The sequence below is a fragment of the Nomascus leucogenys genome, chromosome 12, assembly GCF_006542625.1.
Source record: "Nomascus leucogenys isolate Asia chromosome 12, Asia_NLE_v1, whole genome shotgun sequence".
Classification (NCBI taxonomy): domain Eukaryota; kingdom Metazoa; phylum Chordata; class Mammalia; order Primates; family Hylobatidae; genus Nomascus; species Nomascus leucogenys.
The window spans coordinates 4,465,409-4,484,535 of record NC_044392.1 but is presented as its reverse complement, the minus strand read 5'-3'; the positions used below and the strand labels follow the sequence as shown (position 1 = coordinate 4,484,535).

General features: G+C 38.4%; 1 protein-coding gene and 1 pseudogene across 8 annotated transcripts in view; both read right to left on the bottom strand.

The window, feature by feature from the left end:
* ZMYM4 (zinc finger MYM-type containing 4) overlaps window positions 1–19,127 on the bottom strand; it is a 151,977-nt gene that overhangs the window by 68,957 nt on the left and 63,893 nt on the right. The gene's annotated exons all lie outside the window — the stretch shown is intronic.
* LOC105740610 lies at window positions 1,106–2,189 on the bottom strand (annotated as a pseudogene).

The window sequence follows — 19,127 nt, the reverse complement described above, 5'->3', positions numbered from 1 at the left end:
TGGATATATTAGCCTGTAGTTAAGAGAAGACTGGCCAAGAAATGAGACATAAATTTGGGACTCATCAATGAAGAGATGGTACTTAAAATTCATGAGACTAGATAAGATCACCTAGTGAGTTTATTTACTACAGATGGAAGACAGCTGAGAGTCCTGACATACTTCAGTATTTAGAAATCTGGTCGAAACGAAGGAGTCAGAAAAAGACACTAAGAAGGAACAGCTAATAGAGTAGGAGAAAAATGAGGAGACTGGTGTCATAGAAGCTAATGAAGAAAATAGGAGGGAGTGACTTAACCATAATGAATGCTGCTGAGATGACTGATAAAACGAAGACTGACAACTTAACTTCTAACTTGACAACAGCTACATCAGTGGGAAAATGAGTGTACAAGTCAGAGTGGACTGATCCCAACAGAGATTGAGAGGAGATAACTTGAGAATCCTAGTATAAAATAATTCTTCAGAGGAACTGAAGGAACAAAGATAACTATTCAGAGGCCCTTACTAGAGGTTTTTGTTTTTTTGACTTTGGCTGTGTATGTGTGTGTGTGTGCTAATTTTTAAATTATTAGTAGAGACAAGGTCTTGCTCTGTTACCCAGTCTGGTCTTGAACTCCTGGACTCAAGCGATCCTCCCACCTCTGCCTCCCAAAATGCTGGAATTATAGGTGCAAGTCACTGTACCCGGCCTATTTATTTGTGGTTTTTTTATATGAATTTTTTTTAAGATTGAGAATATTACAGCTTTGTAGTATGCTTACAAGAAAGGTCTAATAAAGAGCAGTGGGTTCAGCAGGAAAATCTTTGTGGAATAGAGACTGTGATCAGTAAAATGCAAATAGACTTAGATTTTGCACAAGGAGAATAAAGTTATTTTAAGTAATTTAAGAACAATATTTATTTTATAATGAAAGCAAATTTCATACTTCGAGGTAAAGTCAACCGTCATTCTTTGTCCCTCTTAGTCATTGCTTTAGCAGTATACTGATACTTCTATGCTATATCCAAGAATCATTTCAAGGTATAACCACCAACTAAGGAATTCAAGTATCATATAAATAAATATTGTGAAATATTCTAATATATTAATTCCTCCTGCACATTTTTGTTTTTTGTTTTTTTTTTGGTTGTTGTTGCTACCCATCAGTTTATCGTCTTTATCTGAAAAATCCTCATAGAAAATTGTTTGGTTTAGCTCTCAGCAGCCTGCTCCTGAGCTCTGAGGAAGTTTGCCTTCTTCTGAGTTACCCAATCTTTCTTCTGAGCAAGGGATACTTTGGGATGGTTCCACCTCTTCTTTTTAACTTCTTTCTTGGGCTTCTTTTCATAGACTGGATTCTCTCGTATAGCAGCATGAGCTTTCTTATACATCTCCTCCATCATGTCTGGAGTTATGCTGTTCTTTATGTATTGAGAGAACTGTTTCTTGTAAGCATCTTCATCTTCTTTCATTAAGTAGTGCATGTAATCTGCAAAATTCTGGCCCATGATGTGCTTCCAGTGTACTTCTGCATTAAATTCCTTGCTTTCAGAATCATAACCAGGGAATAGTTTGGTACTGTGAGGGATAGACAAGCCTCCATCCACAGCGCCCTTCAGGGCACCCAAAACTTTATTGCCAGTGGTAGTTCTGGCAAGGCCTGCATCCAAATAGCAGGTAAAGGCACCTGGCTGACCATGATTACTTTCCACATTGTATTCACCACCAGTCACTTCCACTTGGCATTCACAGATCTTGTCCATGCCAAACCTACTGAGAAGGCTGCGGGCCAGCAGCAGGCCAGTACAATACGCTGCAGCATAATTTGTCAGGCCAACCTTCAAACCATATTTTGGCAGTTCATATGCATATGCTGTGCAGACTATCATATTCCCCTCTATAAGGGCATAAGCGATCTGACAAATGATATCTCTGTTTGTTACACGAATTATCATCCTATATTTGTGTGTTTTGTATTTATTTTTATCCTGTATCACCAAGCATTCCCAAGCATAGTAATCAGTTTTACCCTCTCATCATCTTCTAAATTTCACTTGGTATCTCTTAAAGCAGGCCTTATTCTTCACAACTTTAACAAACCCCATCCTGCAGAAGAGAGATCTTTGTCCGCGGCTCGACAGAGACCTGCAGGCCCAGCAGCACTGAGAGTGGGAAGGGCACATTTTTGTTTTTAATCAAAGCATAATTTTCAGAAATAAACTAGTATTAATAGTAATTTCGGCCAGGCATGGTGGCTCATGCCTGTAATCCCAGCACCTTGGGAGGGTGGGGTGGGCGGATCACCTGAGGTCAGGAGTTCGAGACCAGCCTAGCCAACACGGCAAAACCCATCTCTACTAAAAATACAAAAATTAGCTGGGCGTGGTGGCGCACGCCTGTAATCCCAGCTACTAGGGAGGCTGAGGTAGGAGAATCACTTGAACCTGGGAGATAGAGGTTACAGTGAGCCGAGATTGTGCCATTGCACTCCAGCCTGGGCAACAGAGCAAGACTCCGTCTCAAAAAAAAAAAAAAAAGGTAATTTCAATTTTAGAAATCATGGTTCTCTAACAATTCCCTGAGATTGCTACTTTTTTTTTTTTTTTTTAAGATGGAGTCAGGAAGATTACTTGAGCCCAGGAGTTTCAGATCAGCTTGGGCAACACAGCAAGACCTTGTCTCTACAAATAAAATTAAAAAACAAGCCAGGCATGGTGGCACACACCTGTAGTCCCAGCTACTCAAGAGGGTGATGCAGGAGGATCATTTGAGCCTAGAAGTTCAAGGCTGCAGTGAGTTATGACTGCGCCACTGAACCCAGCCTGGGTGACAGAGACAGACTCTGTCTTTAAAATATATATATATATGAAAAACAAACAAAAAGTAAATTATATAAATTAAAAAATGAAAAACAAAAACAAGGTGATTGTGATTTGTTTTAAATAAAAGCTTAAGTTAGCGCTTTGTTTTGTCACAGAAATTTTTTTTTTTTTTTTTTTTTAAAGACAGAGTCTTGCTCTGTCTCCCAGGCTGGAGTGCAGTGGTATGACCTCAGCTCACTGCAACTTCCACTGCCCGGGTTCAAGCAATTCTCCTGCCTCAGCCTCCCAAGCAGCTGGGATTACAGGTGCCAACCACCACGCCTGGCTGATTTTTTTGTATTTTTAGTAGGGACTGGGTTTCACCATGTTGGCCAGGCTGGTTTCGAACTCCTGACCTTAAGTGACCCATCCACCTCAGCCTCCCAAAGTGCTAGGATTACAGGCATGAGCCACCATGCTCGGCCGTTGTCACAGAAACATTTCTAAGAGATGATCTGACTATTACTGGTATTCAATAAAATATAATTTCCTAAATAATAAAAACGCCTTTTTAAGATCACAATGTAATTCAACAGTCAAAGCCAAAAATCATTAAAAATGAAACATAAATGCCTTAAACATTTATTTTTACTTGAGACATACAAAAGCACATTTACCAATCATTTAATATCAGCCAAGATTTTGATAATGGCTATACTAATATGTCTTTCTTAACTAAACCACAGGCTGGACACCATAGCTCATGCCTGTAATCCCAGCACCTAGGGAGGCTGAAGCAGGCAGATCAGTTGAGGTCAGGAGTTTGAGATGAGCCTGGCCAACAGGGCAAAACCCCATCTCTACTAAAAATACAAAAATTTGCCAGGTGCATGCCTGTAATCCCAGCCACTCAGGAAGCTGAGGCACAAGAATCGCTTGAACCCAGGAGGTGGAGGTTGCAGTGAGCTAAGATCACACCACTGAACTCCAGCCCGGGCGACAGAGGGAGACTCCATCTCAAAAAAAAAAAAAGAAATAAAAATAAATAAATCACAACCATATAGTCCATCTTCATGATTGCAATCTGAGTTTCTTTAAAATGGAGGGAGAAAGTAAAGACACTTACACATCCATGTTTTTACTGACTTGCTTAGTTTTTCTAAAGCATTCAAATTTTCACAGAAACAACAGTTTACTTTTCAAAGTAACATTTCACTAGTGTAAAAAAATGTACAAGTTAACTTATATAACTACAATGGCAAGTACTAATAAAGTTTGGGAACAAACACAATAAATCTTGGTAAGCATGCTGAATTGTGTGGCTGTGTCTGAAACTACTAGATGCTCCTCAAGAGCCACTCCAGTTTTCTCCTTTAGTGACAGACCCTGATTCTTATCAGAGTACATTTACAATAGAAAAAAGGTTAAGTCTTATGTATGATACTAAACTGAAAAAGAATCATAGTTATTAATATGGCAATAACCAAAAGAAAACTCTGCATGAGAATGAGATAATAACTACAATGTAATAATTTAGTCTTCTTTCAAGTTGCAGGGATGGACACATTAAGGAACCAGTATTTTTTTAATGGGCTAGAACAGAAAGCGAAGTGTATCATATAGAATGACAATAAGTAATGCTACAAGAAATGTTTGTGTACACACAGAGATACACATGTATATGTCTCAATGTAAAATATATTTCTAACAGTGTTTCAAAAATTTTTTTTAAAGTTTGAAACCAGTGGAATATTTAGATCAATCTGATTTTATAGTTTACCAAAAGGTGATAAATATTTACACTTGATACATTTCTGATAGAAATGAGTTTGATTTTTACCAACTTTAATAGTCAACTTACGCACTAAGGCTTTAAAAATTATGACTGAAGTACAGTATAAACCATTTTATAAAACAAATCATTGTTTTTCAATATGAGAACAACTACAACAGACTTTACTTTTTAGAATGATCCCTGTTATTTCTAGTGTTCTGGCAACAATGATCAAAAAGATTAGAGATATCTATGTAAACTGATAAAACATTCAGCAATTACCTAAAAACTGTCAAAAGTCTATTAAAACTGAAGCACATCACTGTAATAAACTATCATCTTACTGAGTAAAATTTTCATATCTTATTACATGTCAGTATTTCAAAGAGTGTATTACTTTTGTAAGCAGAATAACATAATATTTAAGCAAAATAATAAATACAAAAGTCATTTTTGCCAACAATTGCAGAAGCACACTACCACAGAGATATGGGGAGACAGTACCAACTACCCAACTGTACCCCAATCTTTAGGCCCACAAGCATTCCTACTATTCTTCTTCCTTCTAATTCCAAAATTTCTGTAACATAGTTGTTACTTATAAAACAAAAATCTGTATTTTCATCTTCTCTCTTCACTTGTCACAGCAGATTTAGCTGATATCCCTTTCTATTCAGATAAACAAGAATCTGTTCAAGCCCTAAACCTAATTTTTAACACTACCCCTTATAATCCAGGAAGAAAAAAAGCAATGTTAAAATAATCCTTTATTAAGGGCTTTATAACTGTAGAGACAGAGTAACTTGTACTTTTTTTTCCCTCAATGGCATCAGTAAATTTATAACAACTTCATTTTTTTACTCTCATAAGTTCATTAACAGAATAAACTACTTCTACTAGAGCTCATACTATCTGCAAAAAATGGTCAATGGAGATTTTTTTGAAAATAAAAATTGAAGGCTGGGTGCGGTGGCTCACACCTGTAATCCCAGCACTTTGGAAGGCCGAGACCAGCGGATCACCTGAGGTCAGGAGTTCGAGACCAGCCTGGCCAACATGGTGAAACCCTGTCTCTACTAAAAATACAGGTAATTACCCAGGTGTGGTGGCGTGCACCTGTAATCCCAGCTACTCAGGAGGCTGAGGCAGGAGAACTGCTTGAACCCAGGAGGTAGAGGTTGCAGTGAGCCAAGATAGCGCCATTGCACTCCAGCCTGGGTGACAAGAGCAAAACTCCATCTCAAAATAAATACATATATACAGAAGAAGTCCTACTTAAACAATTTTATACAGGGCCTATTTCTGGATGGCTCTAAGCTAAGAATGATTTTACATTTTTAAAAGGTTGTAAGAAGAAGAATAAGGAGAATGCAAAAAGTCATATTTGTTGACCACAGCCAAGAAAGCTTAAATATGTACTATTTGGCCTTTAGGAAAAAGGTTTGCTAACACTCCATCTATAGAAATGTTGCTATGTGTGGTTCACACAGTACAACTGGCATTATGGTAGATAAATAATATTGAGTTAAATAGGCTCAGAAAGCTACTTAGGGAAATTATCTATAGAACTATTTCTTTCTCTTTTTTTTTTTGAGATGGAGTCTCACTTTGTGACCCAGGCTGGAGTACAGTGGCGTGATCTTGGCTCACTGCAACCTCCGCCTCCTAGGTTCAAGTGATTCTCCTGCCTCAGCGACCTCAGTAGCTGGGATTACAGGCGTACGCCATCACTCCCAGCTAATTTTTGTGTTTGTAGTAGAGGCAGGGTTTCACCATATTGGCCAAGCTGGTCTCGAACTCCTGACCTCAGGTGATCTACCCACCTCAGCCTCCCAAAGTGCTGGGATTACAGGTGTGAGCCACAAAGTCTGGCCTCTATAGAACTATTTCTGAGTTAAGTTCACAATCATACAGAAATTGTAAGTTAGGCACTAGTTACAATATTGATCATAAAACATTCCACTTCCAGCCACCACGGTGCAGTACTGGTTCCAAAGTAACCCTCCTGCTGCTAATAACTAAAAAAAAATCAAACAAAATACGAAATACCTCTTTTCAGTCTATGGACAAGAAGTAACACAAGACTGTGATCATAGAGAAAAAGGAAACAAATGAAGTCAGCCCTAGGTTCACCTTGGCTTTCAGCCTGGGAACATTTAGCAAACCGCGGTAAAGAGAAAATTCAAAACAGAGCACACCAGTCTCACTAAGCCAAGGAGACCAGAGGCAGAAGCTGGAGAAAGCTGCAGCAGCTGGTATCTGCAGGACAAATTACCAAAGAAAAGACAAACGCACAGAGAAAGAGCACTAAAAATTATTTGGCTGAATAGTAACCTGCACATGCACTGAGTGAAATCCTTACTAGGAACAGAACAACTATCAGGGAACTACAAGGAGAAAATTACCAGTGTTGACACAAAGATGAGCAGACTTTTGAATCTGATTAACCCGAATGATGAGACCTTGTCACTAAATAAACTGGCACAATCACACAATGAATTATTATTCAGGACTTAAAAGAAAAGAAAGCTACCAACCCATGAAAGAAACTTAAATACACATTACTAAGTCAAAGAAGCCAATTTCAAAGGACTACATACTGTATGATTTCAACAAGACATCCTGGAAAAGGCAAACTGATGGAGACAGTAAATAGGCCAGTGGTTGCCAGAAGTTAGGGGAAATGAGGGATGAAAAAGTGAAACACAGAGGATTTCTGGGGCAGTGAAACTATTCTCTATGATACATACTATAATGGTGGATACAGGTCATTATACGTTTGTCAAAACCCATGGAATGACCAACACCAAGAATAACCCTAATGTACACTATGGAATTTGAGTGATGATAATATCTCAGTGTAGGGTCTTCAGTTATAACAAATGTACCACTACATTTCAGGATGTCCATAGTGAGGGAGGTTGGGTAGTAGGGAGGGGAGATAAGAAAACTCTCTATACTTCCCACTTAATTTTGTTATGAACCTAAAATTGCTCTAAAAAGTAAAGTCTACTTAAAAAGAAGAAAAAGAGACCTTGTCAAATACCTGGGACAATCAGTAAAGCCCTCTGAAATGTCACACATTAAGAATAGGGCTAGCTGGATGCTGTGGCTCACACCTGTAATCCCAGTAATTTGGGAGGCTGAGGTGGGCAGATCGCTTGAGCCCAGAAGTTCAAGACCAACCTGAGCAACATAGCGAGATTTCATCTCTAGTAAAAATTTAAAGATCAGCTAGGCATGTTAGTCCGTGCCTGTAATCTCAGCTACTCAGGAGGCTGAGGAAGGAGAACTGCTTGAGCTCAGGAGGTCCTGGCTGCAGTCAGCTAGGATTATGTCACTGCACTTCAGCCTGGGCAACAGAGTGAGACCCTATCTTTTTTTTTTTTTTTTTTTCTGAGACGGAGTCTCACTCTGTTGCCCAGGCTGGAGTGCAGTGGCACAATCTCGGCTCACTGCTACCTCCGCCTCCTAAGTTCAAGTGATTCTCCTGTCTCAGCCTCCCGAGTAGCTGGGACTACAGGTGCGCACCACCACACCCAGCTAATTTTTGTATTTTTAGTACAGATGGGGTTTCGCCATGTTAGCCAGGCTGCTGTCAAACTCCTGACCTCAGGTGATCCACCTGCCTCGGCCTTCTAAAGTGCTAAGATTACAGGCGTGAGCCACCACGGCTGGCCAAGACCCTATCTTTTAAAGGGGAAAAAAAGAATAGGGCTAAACTACAGTAAAGTCAACCCTAGAGCTGCCCTCACAAGGTTAAAAAACAAGTCTCAGAAAGATCAAGCTAATCCAAAATAAAGTAACTCCATGTCAGAACAAAGTTCAACACTCCTTAAAGGAAAGATAATAAAGGAAAACATGAAATGGATAAAGAGAAAAGCAGAAAATATATATATATTTACATATATATGTAATATACATATAAAATTTATATATGTATGTAATTTACATATATGTATGTAATATACATATTTATTATACATATATATGTGTGTGTGTGTATATATATGTGTTTTGGGTTTTTTTTGAGACACGGTCTCGCTCTGTCGCCCAGGCTGAAGTGCAGTGGCATGACCTCAGCTCACTGGAATCTCTGCCTCCCAGGTTCAAGTGGTTCTTGTGCCTCAGCCTCCTGAGTAGCTGGGATTACAGGCACCTGCCACCACACCTGGCTAATTTTTGCATTTTTAGTAGAGACGGGGTTTCATCATGTTGGCCAGGCTGGTCTCGAACTCCTTATCTCAAGTGATCCACCTGCCCCGGCCTCCCAAAGTGCTGGCATCAGGTGTGAACCACTGCGCCTGGCCTGAAAATATATTTTTTTAAAAGGAACTTCCAGAACTAACAAATATAGTATCTAAAATAAAAATTTATTAGATGGGTTAATAGTAGATTTGACAATACAAAAGAAAATAACAGCAAAAGAGAAAGACAGTGTAATAAAAACCATACAGAAAGAAGCACAGAGAAGAGAAAAAGAAAAGGCTGAAAACAAAGAGCATCAGACCTAAAATAAAAAACTACTCAATCAAATTAAACCCAAAGTAGAAGAAAGGTACAATAAAGATAAGAAAACAATCTATGTAATAGAAGATGGACCAATAACAGAAAAATTAATAAAACCAAAAACAAGATTTTTGAAAAAAAAATTGGTAAACTTCTAGACAGACCATTAAAAAAATATATAAACAACCAATAAGCACATGAAAAGATGCTCAACATCACAAATCATTAGAGAAATGCATATTGAAACCACAATGAGATACCAACTTGGACCCATTAAGATGACTATTAATCAAGAAAGAAAAGAAGAGAAAGAGAGACAGAAGGACGGAAGGACAGAAGGAAGAAAGGAAGGAAGTTAGGAAGGGGAAGGGAAGGGAAGACAACGGAGGGGAAAGGAAAGGAAGGAAGGGAAGGAAGGAAAGGGAGGGAAAGGAGGAAAGGGAGGGAAGGGAGGGAGGGAGGAAGAGAGGGAACAAGTGTCCGCAAAGATGTGGGGAAATTTAAAACCTTGTGTACTATAAATGCAAATGATTTAACATGGTGCAGCTGCTATGGAAAACAGTGGCAGTTCCACAAAAAATTAAAAAACAGATTTATCATATTACCCTCAAAGAGCTGAAAGCAGGATGTCAAAGAGTTATCTGTACTCCCATGTTCATAGCAGCCTTATCCACAATAGCTAAAAGGTAGAAGAAACCCAAGTGTCCAACTACAGATAAACAGATAAAATGTGGTATATACATACAATGGAATATTATTCAGCCTTAAAAAGGAAAGGAATTCTGACACATACTACAAATGGATGAACTTTGCAGACATTATGCTAAGTAAAATCAGTCCAAATAAAGATAAACACTGCATGATTCCACTTACATAAAATACAGAATAACTGAATTCATAAAGACAAAGTAGAAGGGTGATTGCCACAGGCTGAAAGAAGAGAGAAATTTCGAGTTGGGAAATTGGGTGTACAGTTTCAGTTTCGCAAAATGAAAAGCATTCTAGAGACTGATTGCACAACTATGTAAACAGTTAATGCTACTGAACTGTACACTTAAAAATGGTGAAGATGGTAAATTTCATTTTATGTATATTTTACTACAATTAAAGTTTTTAAAGATTTTTTTAAGAAGTAATATGGGAGGCTGGGTACAGTGGCTCACAGTTGTAATCCCAGCACTTTGGGAGGCCAAGTTAGAAGGATTGATTGAGCCCAGGAATTCAAGGCCAGCCTGGGCAGCATGGTGAAACCCCATCTCTACAAAACATACAAAAATTAGCCAGTGAAGTGGCATGCACCTGTAATCTTCAGGAAGCTGAGGCTGGAGAATCGCTTGAGCCCGGGAGACAGAGATGGGCAGTGAATCCAGATCGCACCATTGCCCTCTAGAGCCTGGGCAACAGGAGTAAAACCCTGTCTTTAAAAAAAAAAAAGTAATACGGGGAGTGGGGGAGGATGCACATTACCAATATCAGGAATGAAATAAGGGACTACAGATTTTATAGAAATTAAAAATAAACTAAAACTATTATAAACAACTGGAGGTCCATACGGTTTAAAATATTATTAACTTGATGGCAATACATAAGAATGATTAACAACTTTACAAAAATAAATGACAGTTTAGCTTTGTGATACGCAAAACAGTAGCCACGTGACACTTGTGACTATTTAAACTTAATTCTAATTAAATTACACTTGATCTTAGCCAAGAGGCCCATTAAGCCTAAGCCTATTTGACAAAAACCAACTACAATCAGCCCCCAATAACAAAATACTACAAATTAACTACTTTACTTAGAATCAAGAATTAGTCAAAAGTCACTATTACTTTAATATTTAATGAAGTCCTATAAATTTTAGCAAAACAGTAAAATTATATAATCTGAACAAGCTGGAAAAAAGGAATAAAATAGTTCTAGATGATACGGCTTTATGAATGCATAACTACAGACTCAAATTTATTTTAAAAGCCTACTAGATTTAATACGGGAATTAAGTAACACCCTGACTATTCTTGCAATAAGAATCCAGAAATGAAAAAAGTTTTTCAATATAAAAAATAAAAATTTTTACATTTGTCAAAGTACTAAAGAACAACGGATACAAGAAAAAGCACAATAAATATTACTTGAAAATAAAATGTTAGTGAATGGCATAAAATAAGATCTGCATGCTAAGATTTGGGCTTATTGTTCTTATTGTATGTAAGAACAAATACATAATAAAAATATTGATTCTGCCCAAAAGTAATACATGTACATGTATGCATTTTCAATGAGAAGTCCAACAAAATACTTTTGGAAAGTATATAAAATCATGTTAAAATTTAGTGGCTTAATGGAAAGCAAAAATTACAAAAAATAAAACTGAGACAGTGGCTTGACCCAGCAGATAAATGTTTATACCACAAAGCCAATAAATACACAGTAATTTAAAAATACCCCTTCAAATAAATATACAAATAATAAAAATCGATATAGCATCAATATAAAAATAAATATATTAATAGAATGTAATGGAAATTCCAAAAATAGGTCCCAATATACATAGAACTTTAAATATATCTCAGTGGTGCTAATTCAGTTCAGTGATAAAAAGATTATGGTGGCACAATAGGCTACCCATCTAAGGAATAAAAGTGGACCCCAACCTTTCCCTACATCCAATTAAATAAAACTTAAATGCTAAAATATAAAATAAAGAGCTTGCATGATAATTCTTTATAGCAGGGGTACCCAAACCCCAGGCCACAGACCAGTACCAGTCCATGGCCTGTTAGAAACTGGGCCTCACAGCAGGAGGTCAGCATTCCACAAGCAAGCAAAGCTTCATCTGTATTTACAGCCACTCCGCATCACTTGAATTACCGCCTGAGCTGTGCCTCCTGTCAGATCAGCAGCAGCATTAAATTCTCATAGGAGCGCACACCCTATTGTGAACTATGCATGTGAGGGATCTAGGTTGCCTGCCCATTATGAGAATCTAACGCCTGATGATCTGTCACTTATCTCCCATCACTCCCAGACAGGACCATCTAGTTGCAAGAAAACAAGACCAGGGCTCCCACTGATTCTACATTATAATGTGCTGTATAATTATTTTCATTACATATTACAATCTAATAATAACAGAAATAAAGTGCACAATAAATGTAATGTGCTTGAATCATCCCAAAACCATCCTCCCTCTCCCCCTGACGCCTGGGTCCATGGAAAAACTGTCTTCCACAAAACTGGTCCCTGGTGCCAAAACAGGTTGGGGACTGCTGCTTTACAGAGTAAATTATAAAATTTTATTCAAAGACATTGACGATTTAAACAAAGACATACCAAGTTCATGGATAGAAAGACACAATGCCACTTCTCTCTCAGTTGATCTACACATTCATGATAATTCAATAAAATCCCCAAAAAATTTTTGTTATTTGATTTTGTTCTGTCAGAAACTTCCCAAGATATTTCTAATGTAAACAGGGGCAAGAATAGGCAAAACATTCCTGAAGAAAAATTTTCAGGGACGTGTCCCATCAGATTATTAAGAATTATTATACAGCTCATTCATTAGAATACCTTGGTACTGTCACAGGAATAAACAAACAAACAGTCCAAGAAAACATTAACTGAGAATGTGGGGAAATGCCTACAGATGTAGTTATAGAGTAACTTTGCAGCTTACTGGAGAAAGGAGATAGTATTTGATAGATGCTGGTGAGTAAGGTAATTTATTAGCCTTATAATAGTAAATAAAATTAGTTCCCTACTCCACACCATATAAAAAATTAGTGTAGGGTAATTCAAAAGCTACATGTGAAAGGCAAAATCAATAAAGATTTTAGGAAATAATATACAGCCATCCCTCCATATTCATGGAACCCTCCCAACCACGCTCAAAACCCACAGATGCTCAAGTCCCTTATATAAAATGGAATAGTATTTGCACATAATCTATACACATCCTCCCATATACTTTAATTCATCTCTAGGTTATTTATAGAACTTAATATAGAACTTATTATAGAACTTAATAGGCTCATGCCTGTAATCCCAGCACTTTGGGAGGCCGAGGCAGGCGGATCACCTGAGGTCAGGAGTTTGAGACCATCCTGGCCAATGTGGTGAAACCCTATCTCTACTAAAAATACAAAAATCAACTGGGTGTGGTGGCAGGTGCCTATAATCCCAGCTACTCAGGAGGCTGAGGCAGGAGAACTGCTTGAACCCAGGAGGCGGAGGTAGCAGTGAGCAAAGATCACGCCACTGCACTCCACCTTGGGTGATAAGAGTGAAACGCCATCTTAAAAAAAAAAAAAAAGAATATAATGTGAATGCTATGTAAATAGTTGTTATATTGTATTGTTCAGGGAATAATGACAAGAAAAAGAAGCCTTTATATGTTCAGAACAAATGCAATCATCAATATTTTTTTCCAAATATTTTTGATCCATGATTGGTTGAATCTGCAGATGCAGAACCCACGGATACAGAGGGCAAACTGTAATTGCTCTTCCTGATCTCAACCCAGGAAATTTTTCCTAAATAAAATGGGAGTTAAAATATAAACCATAAAGGAAAAGACTGATAAATTTATTATCATTCAACTACATTAAAATCAATCAACTTCTGCATATGCAAAGATTTTATGAAGACATAAGAGATGAATGAGCAGTTTATTCGCACCATCTATAACTGGTAAGTTTATTGTTCAGAACGTTTAGAGAACGCCTACAATTCAATAAGAAAAAACTAATAACAAGTGGGTAATAGATTTATTGTAACAGGCATTTCACAAAAAAAATTTAAAATACCCAATAAACATGAAAAAATGTTCAACTAATCATTAATAAGGAAATGCAAATTAAAGACAAAATGAAGTTCATGTTATATCCTCCATACTGACAAAGATTAAAATAAATCAAGTGTTGGCCAGATGTGAGGTGACCACAACTTTAATTAACCGGTAACAGAAATGTAAATGGATAAAACTAGTCTTTCCTTGGTATTTCTGGGGCTTTGGTTCCAGGACATTCCCCTACCCCAAAGATACCAAAACTCGAGCATATTCAAGGCCTACAGTTGGCATGAGACTGCTGATATGAAAAAAAGTCAGCCCTCTGTATAAGCAGATTTCACATCCCTCACATACTGCATTTTCTATCCACGCTTGGTTGCAGGATCCACGGATACAGAGGGCCAACTGTATTTACTAAATAAAATCCAAAATCCATGCATAAGTGGACCCGTACGGTTCCAAGCCCACGTTGTTCAAGGATCAACTGCACAAAAGAAACTAAGTTTTGCGTTTCTAGCAAAGTTGAGACTGTACACCCCCCTAGGCCTGAGCAATCACCTCCTCAAATATACCCTACAGAGGGGTAGGTAAACTATGCCTGCATGTCAAATCCAAGAGACCTACCTGCTGTTTCTGTGTAGCCCAAGAGCTAAGAATGATTTTCACATGTTTTAATAGTTTAAAAACCAATCAAAAGAACATTCCCTGACACATGAAAAATTACATTAAATTCAAATTTCAGAGTCCATAAAGTTTTGTCAGAAACACAATAATCCATTTATGTACTATCTATATTGTTTTTATTTATTTTATTTTATTTTTGAGATGGAGTCTCGCTCTGTCACCCAGGCTGGAGTGCAGTTGTGCAATCCTGGCTCACTGCAACTTCCACCTCCTGGGTTCAAAGGATTCTCCTGCCTCAGCCTCCCAAGTAGCTGGAATTACAGGTGCCTGCCACCATGCCCAGTTGATTTCTGTATTTTTAGTAGAGATGGGGTTTCGCCATGTTAGCCAGGCTGGTCTCCTGACCTCAGGTGATCTGCCCACCTCAGCCTCCCAAAGCGCTGGGATTACAGGTGTGAGCCACCACACCCGGCCTTATCTGTATTGTTTTTATGCTACAAAGGCAGAGCTGAACTGCTGCAAGAGAGACAGTATGACCTACAAAGTCTAAAATGTTTACTATCTGGCCCTTTAGAGAAAAAGTTTGCCAACCTCTGCCCTAGAGACCTACCATAAGAAACACATCTTATACTGAATTGCATACATACTAATTTCTTATACGTTATCAAGAAACATATGCAAGAATAATCATAAAGGATAAATTTGCAACAGAAAAACTAGAAACATCAAGAAATCTATAGACAACAGGATGGATTTACTATATACATATATATATATTTTGAGTTGGAGTCTTGCTCTGTTGCTCAGGCTAGAGCAGTGGTGCAAGATTGCAGTGGTGCAATCTTGGCTCACTGTAACCTCCACCTCCCTGGTGCAAGCGATTCCCCTGCCTCAGTTTCCCAAGTAGCTGGGACTACAGGCGTGCAACATCACATCCAGCTAATTTTGTATTTTTTTTTAGCGGAGATGGGGTTTCACCATGTTGGCCAGGCTGGTCTCGAACTCCTGACCTCAAGTGATCTGCCCATCTCAGCTTCCCAAAGTGCTCGGATTACACGTGTAAGCCACCGTGCCCAGCCCAGAAGCAGGTTAAATTGACTCATAGTTCAGCATGGCTGGGGAGGCCTCAGTAAACTTACAATTATGACAGAAGGGGAAGCTGGCATGTCTTACATGGCGGCAGGCAAGAGCACGAAGAGCACATGAAAACTACCATTTATAAAACCATGATACCTCATGAGAATTCACTCGTCACAAGAACAACATGGGAGGAACTGCCCCTATAATCCAATCACTTCCCTTTTGTAGAGACATGAGGACTACAGGTCACTCCCTTGAATGTGGGGATTACAATTCGAGATGAGATTTGGGTGGGGACACAGAGCCAAACCATATCATGGATTATATAAACAACTGATTATGATTCAGCCTTAAAAATGAAGGTAATTGGCTGGGCATGGTGGCTCATGCCTGTAATCACAGCATTTTGGAAGGCTGGGGTGGGCAGATCACCTGAGGTCAGGAGTTTGAGACCACCCTGACCAATGTAGTACAGTCCTGTCTCTACTAAAAATACAAAATTATACTAAAAATACAAAATTAGCCAGGGGTGGTGGCACACGCCTGTAATCCTAGCTACTCGGGAGGCTGAGGCAGAAGAATGAATCGCTTGAACCTGGGAAGTGGAGGTTGCAGTGAGCCAAGATCCCACCACTGCACTCGAGCCTGGGCAACAAGAGTGAAACTCTGTATTAAAAAAAAAAGAAGGTAATTGTGACTCATGTTACAATATGTGTCAGAATGTTCAATATGGTACCACAAGGTTCAACATGATGAACCTTGAGGGTATACTAACGTATCATTTTTACCTTAAAAATGAAAGGTAATTCTAACACATGCTACAACATGTATCAGAATGTACAACATGGTAGAAGAAGGTTCAACATGGTTCCACAAGGTACAACATGATGAACCTTGAGGATATGCTAACGTACACCCAGTTACTACCATAGTCAAACTCTTAGAAGATAAAACTTCTAAGGTTGCCAGGGGATGAAGAGGGGGTGAATGGGTACAGAGTTTCAGTTTTGCAGGATGAAAAAGTTCCAGAGATCTGTTGCACAACAATGTGAATATACTTAACACTACTGAACTGCACACTTAAAAATGGCTTAGGTGGTAAATTTTATGGCTTTTTTTTTTTTTTTTTTTTTTGAGACTGAGTCTCGCTCTGTCACCCAGGCTCACTGCAAGCTCTGCCTCCTGGGTTCACGCCATTCTCCTGCCTCAGCCTCCCAAGTAGCTGGGACTACAGGCACCCGCCATCACATCTGGCTAATTTTTTATATTTTTAGTAGAGACAAGGTTTCACCGTGTTGGCCAGGATAGTCTTGATCTCCTGACCTCGTGATCCGCCCACCTTGACCTCCCAAAGTGCTGGGATTACAGGCGTTGAGCCACTGCGCCTGGCCCAGAATTTTATGTTTTTTCCACAATTTAAAATAGTTATATATTTATATAATGAATTATCATGTATTGGTGACAAATAAACAAGAACCACATACAACAATGCAGTAAAGTCTCAGAAATACGCAATGAGGGCCAGGCATGGTGGCTAACACCTGTAATCCCAGCATTTGCGAGGCAGAGGCGGACGGATCAAGAGTCCTGGTCAGGAGTTCGAGATCAGCCTTGCCAGTATGGTGAAACCTCGTCTCTACTAAAAATATAAAAACTAGACAAGCATGGCGGTAGGTGCCTATAGTCCCAGCTACTCGGGATGCTGAGGCAGGAGAATCACTTGAACCCGGGAAGTAGATATCGCAGTGAGTCGAGATCGCGTCACTGCACTCCAGCCTGGGTGACAGAGTGAGGCTCTGTCAGGAAAAAAAAAAAATGCAATAGGGAATAAAAGCAAGTGGTAACACACAGCATGATTCAAAAACAATACAAAGCTCAAAATCAAGCAAAACTACAAATATTCAATAATTGTGGTAAAGGAAAAGCAAGAAAATAAGCACAAAATTCAGGATGATGGCTACCTTTTTGGAGAGGTGGCTACTTGTATGAGATTGGGAAATTGGCATCAAGAGCATGAAAATATACATTTTAAAAAGCTAAGTGATTAAGCGTTTTCATAAAATATACCTTATATTGTAAGTGTATTTTGTGTTTAATAATTTATAAAAAGTTTTCAAAGTATTCCGAGAAATAACCAAGGAGTGAGAAAAACTTTCTTAAACAAGACTGAAAACCCAGATGTCATAAACGATACGAAAATGTTCAAGTGTCAAAAACATTTATTTAGCTCAAGATGACACAAAAAGGAAGTCAAATGAGGGAAATCAGAACTCCTGCCCCCATCAAAAGAACTTTACGTTATGCATTCTCAAAGTTAAAAATCCTGAATGAATACAGTGATTGTCTATTATGCATATCTGAATCTTCTTTCAGATGTATGCTTTACTGTGCTTACTGTGACTCACCATAACAGCTATTATTAAAATATAAAACAAGCTTACAACTTGCTATGAAGAAAAAGTAAGCTTTTTTTAAAGGGCAAAAGATATTCATTCTTAAACAAATATTTATTACTAGACAATACAGAGAAAGCCAGTCTAAATGTTAAACTTATTAAAAGCTGCTCAAATTCTACAGGAGTTGAGAACATGCAAATTAAAGTTAAGGCTGTGATATTTTACATCCATCAGACTGGGAAATACTAAGAAGAGCTATAATATATACTAATGGATGGGGGGAGGTGTTCTTATACACTGCTGGTGGAAATGTGAGGTATTAAAGTGCTTTTTTATTTTTTAGAAACAAGGTCTCTTTCTGTCACCCAGGCTGGAGTGCAGTGGCATAATCATAGTTCACTGTAGCCTCGAACTCCTGGGCTCAAGCAATTTTCCCACCTCAGCCTCTCAAGTAGCTGGGACTACAGGCATGCGCCCCCATGCCCAACTAATTTTTTCTGTATTTTTTGTAGAGACGGAGTTTCGCCATGTTGCCCAGGCTGGTCTCGAATTCCTGGGCTCAAGCGATCCGCCTACCTCGGTCTCCCAAAGTGGTGGGATTACAGCATGCTTTTTTTTTTTTTTAAATCACAGAATCCTTATTCTTTGGAATCTAACCACATATATAAAATGACCAATTTACAAAAACATACATTAAAGGACTTTTAATGTATCATTGTTCATTGTGGCAGAAAAAACCTTAAACAACATAAATGCCTAAAAACAAAGCAGGAAATGACTTTTTGTGCATCAAAATAACAGAATAGAGAGCTGTTCCAGTTGAGGTGAAGGGGTTTTATGAAGTACTCAAGACAGAGAGAAGTGAGAAGGAGAAAAGTATGTATATGATCCCATTTTTGTTAAATAAGAAAAACTCAAAATCCTGATATACATATATTTGTGTATGTTTATGTATATAATGATTTTATGAGCATTGAAAAAACATGGAAGGCTACCTACAAAGCTGTTGACACAGGTTATGAGAGGGGATAGGAACAATGATATGGGAAGGTGAGGCCAAGCCAACAGAAAAGCCAAAATGTTACTCTTAAAAAATCATATATGGAGGCCGGGCACGGTGGCTCACGCTTGTAATCCCAGCCCTTTGGGAGGCCAAGATAGGCAGATC